Raw genomic sequence first — 5,974 nt, 5'->3', positions numbered from 1 at the left:
AAAAAAAAATCTGTAACAAAAAGTTAGTTTGAAACCTGTAACAGAAGGTTGATATTTTAAAAATCTATGCACAGGTAACTTATTACTACAGTGTACTATGTATGTGATTCAATTCTTGTTTAGAAAAATAGACCTACTTATTGTAATTGAAACTTGGATTCAACTCTTGTTTAGGGAAATGTTTTAAAATAACAACTATATTATTTAACAACTGTGTGACTTGCCTCCATCTTGGCTGATGCCCTCATCAGGATAGGAGGAATCTTGTGGCTGGGAGCCAACTTTACTGAGGTTAAAAGAGTCCATTTCATGAAACTTCACCACCATCTTGATTAAGAAGACCACACGGTATAAACCAATTAAAGCAACAATTATAAATCTTCTGAGCCCTCTTATCAATGTATGTCCATTTTTACAGTAATGAGGCAACAGTGTGTCACCAAAATATTTTGGACTAGGATGCATTTTAGTGTGACTCTAAATTCCTAAGGTTATATAGGTGTACTTGGGTTAACAGAAACTGATTTAGAGATGTATGTTTAGCTACTTATGTTTTTGCTAACTGTTCAAAAGCAGGCTTCTAGAAAATGTTAAATAAGAAACAAGGTATGTTTGATGAATAAAGACTGTTCAATAAATAAGGTTTTTAAATTCCTAAGTTTTATTCAGTTTAAACCGTAACTGACTTAAAGATATATGTCTAGCCTCTTTGTCTTTGTTAACTTAATTAAGGATCTGCAAGAGTCTAGAGCAAGGAGAGAAAGTGGTAGACTGAAAATGCCCAACAGACTGAACTGGGCCATGGTGGGTTGGGGAATGGGAGAGAGGAGAAAGGGCAAAGAGAACCAGAAGAACGCATGGTAGGAATAGCAGGGTTATACAGGAATCAGAAGCTAAGAAAAGGGAAGAGAAGACAATGGGCTGGAGAAGTTTAGTTAGGGGTGGGTGAGGAGCTGAGAGGAGCCACTGATACTAAGTGAACCACGCGAATAGGCACCTCAGTTAACTATTTGTCCTGGGTTTATTTTGGATCTGACAGACTCCAGCTGGGTATTCTGATGATGCTAATCACTGGGCAAAGAACTGGCCCACGTCTCACCTACCATCAGGGCCCTGCCCAGGCTGTGGATGCTTTTGTATTGCAAAGTAGGTCAGTTTTCCCAAGTTCCTCCTCTGCAGAAAAATCTCTCTGAGCTTCTGTGTCTGGCAGCTGAAGGTCAATGCTGTCCTGCATGGTAGCTGAAGATGCAATGCTACTGTGTGTGACAGCCAAACACAGCCAAACTCTGCCCCCCCAAAACCATCTGGAAACCTAGGGTAACCAAGTAGGTATTGGGTAAGTCTCTGTCATTTTAACTGATACAGAGGCCATTTGGATTATACATCCTGCTCTAATCTATCTTCCTCTGACCTTGCTGACATTGAAAGATAAACTCAAAAAGGTTTCAATGTAATTTTTTACTGTTCCTTTGTTTAAATGAACTTCGTTTGTAATGAGTACTCTCAATAATCATCCACTTGTGATTCATAATAAATGATTGGATGGAAAGAAAAGGTCTGAAGTTGATGTAAATTGTGACTGTCTAAGAAAGTTAGTTGAATAGCCCGGTGGTAGTGATACACACCTTTAGTTCCAACACTCAGGAGGTAGAGGCAGACTGATCTCTGAGTTCCAGGACTGCCTGCTCTACCAAGTAAGTTCCAGGACACGCAGGGCTACACAGAGAAACCTTATCTCAAATAAGGAAAGAAAGAAGGAAAGAAAGAAAGAAAGAGAGAAAGAGAGGAAGAAAGAAAAAAAGAAAGAAAGAAAGAAAGAAAGAGAAAAAAAAGATAATTTAAGGTATGTAAATATAAGCTGCTAAGGTCTGTGAATGTGAAAACTTAAAACTTAAATAAGTTGTGAGGGTCTAAGAAAGTGATTTAAAGTATGTAAACTCTTTTAAATATTTTGGATTTCTTTCCCTCTCTGCTATGGCTATACTAAGATTTCAAAAGTTTCAGAGTTTTAGCATTAACCAGTGGAGTTCTGATAGGTTATTTGTTTAGCACTTATAAAGCTCTGACTACTATTATCAGAGGTCCAAGCACAAATTTTAAAAATTTCTTTAGCTTGTTGTCTAAAATACACTTCAAAGTATTTCTCATTGTACTGAAAACATCTTTGTCCAATCTATACGTCCAATCTTCTGAAAAGAAGAAATAATGTGCATGCCTTTAACTCAAAATCATTAGCTTTTGTTATGACTGAAAGGTGTGAATTTATTGCTTTTACTACAATATGGATGTCACTACAGATTATAAACAGTGGTAATGTCAGTATATCTAAAATTTATCTATTCTTGTAGACTTAAAAAAAATTGTAAGCCTCAGGGAGTCACGACTTGGATCCATGTGTCACAGGTCAAATGGACTCCAGATTGGTAGTCCTGTCAATCAACAGCTTAAGCTTCCCCACCTACTGTCTATTTCTGACGGTGGGTCTTTTTTCTCTCTCTCTGCTCCTAGCCTTGGGATTACTTCCACAACCCAACTACCAGGACCACAGATCTAGAAATTTCAAGTGTAACCCCGATATAGAGTTTCCCCTAAGATCCTTAACTTTGCCTTCCATCCCTATTCTATATCTGTCCCAGCAGATTTCCAGTCATCTGAAGACAGGAATTGCTTCAAATCAGAATCAGAAGGCCCTGAACTTCTGGAAACTGATGTAAACTAGATGCTTCTGACAAATTTCCAATGATCTGCAACTCCTGGCTTGAACCAGTACTTCCAGACTGCTCCAGATTTGTGGTAGAACATGCATGCCATGGGTGCATGTGTGGAGATCAGAGAACAACCTACAGGGGTTGGTTCTCTCCTTCCATGTGGGTCCTGGACATTGAACTTAGGCCATCAGGCTTCGTGGCAAGTGGCAGTGCCCCTTGAACCATCTTGCTACCCTTGTTCTGTCCCACCCGGCTAGCATACACCCAAAATAACCACACAGAAATTGTATCAATTAAATTATTGCCTGGCCCATTAGCTCTAGCCTCTTATTGGCTAACTCTCACATCTTGATTCAACCCATTTCTAATAATCTATATGTCACCATGAGGCTGTGGCTTACCAAGAAAGATTCAGCATGTCTGACCTGGCAGCTTCATGATGGGCAGCTCTCTCTGACTCTCCTTCTTCCTCCCAGAATTCTGTTCTGTCTACTCCACCCACCTCAGGGCTGCCCTATCAAAAGGCCAAGGCAGCTTCTTTTTTTTTTTATAAAGTAAACTAGTTTTTTTAAATAATTTATTTAACTTCATTTTATGTGCATTGGTGTGAAGGTGTCAGATCTTGTGGAACTGCATTTTCAGACAGTTGTGAGCTGCCATGTGGGTGCTGGGAATTGAATCCGGGTCCTCTAGGAAGAACAATCAGTGCTCTTAACCGCTGAGCCATATCTCTAGCCCCCTCAAGGCAGCTTCTTTATTCAACCAATGAAAGCAACACAAATAGAGAAGAACCTCCTACACCACCCATCTCAGCACCTTTGCTCACTAGGCTTTCTATCTGGAACACTATTGCTGTTCATAATTATTGGTCTAAGTAATTCAGGATACCTTTTCCTTTAGATAGGATCCAAGGAAACTTCTATCAGACTTAATTATCTTAATCTATATCAAGTGAAACTCACTATAGATGCTTAATCTCTATAGTGAGTCTAAAGACTGCTACATTTTATAGTTAGCTTTTCCTTAGCCATTCATTTCCTTTAAAGTTTTAAAGGACCAAACCCTTCAGTTATTTTTGTTGTATATTATTTTGTATTTATTTTAGGTCCTCTCAAAAATCTTTTATATATGTAACACACACACACACACACACACACACACACACACACACACACACACACACACACACACACATACACGCTCCAGGAATATTTGAGAACTTAATTACATTTAGAATGATGATTATTGACTGGTTATGTTGGCATACACCTTTAATACTAGCACTCCAGATCAGCTAGGGCTACATAATAAGAACTTGTTTTAAAAACAATAAAAGAATGTTGAGTGGGAAATTCTTTGAGGAGCCCATACTTTTGGGTTTTCCTTACTTTCCATAGCCCTTCTTCAATAAGCTCATCTACTGTATCACCTGCACTACAGGATGGTTCATGAGTCAGGCAAGGGACTAGAGATTAAAACACACATAGACAGATCACTCTTGAAACAAGAAGGCCCATTTTATTGTGTTCCAGGGCAGCTTATATCGTGTTCTCCTGGACCAATGGCCATGCCCCAGCCCTCGGAATTTTTCAGCTGCAAGCCCACCAGAAACTACTCCCCTGCCATCTGTAACCCATGAGGGTCTCATGCTCAGAGCAGTTGCAAGCACAGGAAAACAAGCTGTTTATTCTGGCAGGCAAGGGGTAATAGAAAATTCAGGGTCTAACGGTCTGTAGTCCCAAACAATCTACCTTCTCAATACTTCTCTTTTCCTTAACCATTGGCTTGACCCTATATTAAAATAGGCTTATTAAACCCTACTCAACCCATAAGATAAAAAGCATGATAAATGTTTTACTTAGATAACCTCACAGAGCCAAAGACATGTCTCAGAAGATAAGGGTATTTGCTGCTAAGCTTAATCACCTGAGTTTGATTCTTTCTCAAGTTGTCTTCTGACTATCATATACTCACCTTGACATTTCTATGCCTTCTACCCCAAAAACAAAGACATGTTTAAAAACTGAATTAAAATTTTATAAAACCCCACAAATAACATGTTAGACTGCAGTTCATGAATTACTATGATATTTTTGTTATTCAGTAGTTCTCAAACTTCCTTGCTGTAGAATAATCCTTTTGTACACTGTGAAGATTTGTCACTCAGATTTTTTTAATAAAGAAGCTGACTGGCCAACAGCTGAACAGGATAAGGTTAGGTGGAAGAACTAAACTGAGAATGTTGGAAGAAAGAAGGGTAGAGCTGGGGAGTCATGGGCAGACACGGAGAGAAACAAGATGTGAATGCCATACTCAGAAAAGGTACCAAGTCATGTTGCAAAACATAGGTAAGAAATATGGGATAATTGAAAATGTAAGAGTAAGCTAGTAACAAGCCTGAGCTATTGGCCGATCATTTATAATTAAAATTAAGCCTCCTGTGTTTATTTGGGAGCTGCTGGCAGGACAGAAAAACTCTGCCAACACTTCTAATGCTGTGACCCTTTAAGGCAGTTCCTCATGTAGTAGTTACCCCAATCATAAAACTATTTTTGTTGCTACTTCCTGTTATTTTGCTACTGTCGTGAATAATAATGTAGATATTTGTGTCTTCTGGTGGTTTTAGGTGACTCCTGTGAATAGGTTGTTTGACCCACAAAGGGTTGCAACCCACAGGTGAGAACCACTGTTCTAAAGTATTGCATGCTCATTCATTTCTGTCTGCTGATTTTGTCTTTATTTAGTTTGTCTAATATTTATTGAGTTGTGATGGAGGAAGGTCATTGGTTAATTAAATAAAGAAGCTGCTTTCCCTGATAGATTAAAACATAAGGTGGGAGGAGTAAACAGAGCAGAATGCTGGGAGGAAGAGGAAGTGAGGTAAGATGCCTCAGACAGAGACACCATGCTCCCCTCTCCAGGGCAGATGGGAGAGCTCTGCTCTCTGGCGCACTCAATGAAGCTCCGACCCAGGATGGACGTAGGCTAGAATCTTCCCAGTAAGCGCACCTAGGGGTGCTACACAGATGATTAGAAATGGGATAAATTAATATGTGAGAATTAGCCTAGAAGAGACTAGATAGAAATGGGCCAAGCAGTATTTAAAAGAATACAGTGTCCGTGTAATTATTTCGAGGCATAAGCTAGCCAAGCGGCTGGGGTGCTGGGGACGCAGCCTCGCCGCTCCTATTACTACAGAGTTGATTGAATTAGAGCAGAGACTTCCACATGTTTCTTTTTTTAAAATCTATTTATTTATTTATTTA

The sequence above is a fragment of the Microtus ochrogaster genome, unplaced genomic scaffold (genome assembly GCF_000317375.1).
Source record: "Microtus ochrogaster isolate Prairie Vole_2 unplaced genomic scaffold, MicOch1.0 UNK40, whole genome shotgun sequence".
Classification (NCBI taxonomy): domain Eukaryota; kingdom Metazoa; phylum Chordata; class Mammalia; order Rodentia; family Cricetidae; genus Microtus; species Microtus ochrogaster.
The sequence above is the reverse complement of the archived record's forward strand: the minus strand, read 5'-3'. Positions refer to the sequence as shown.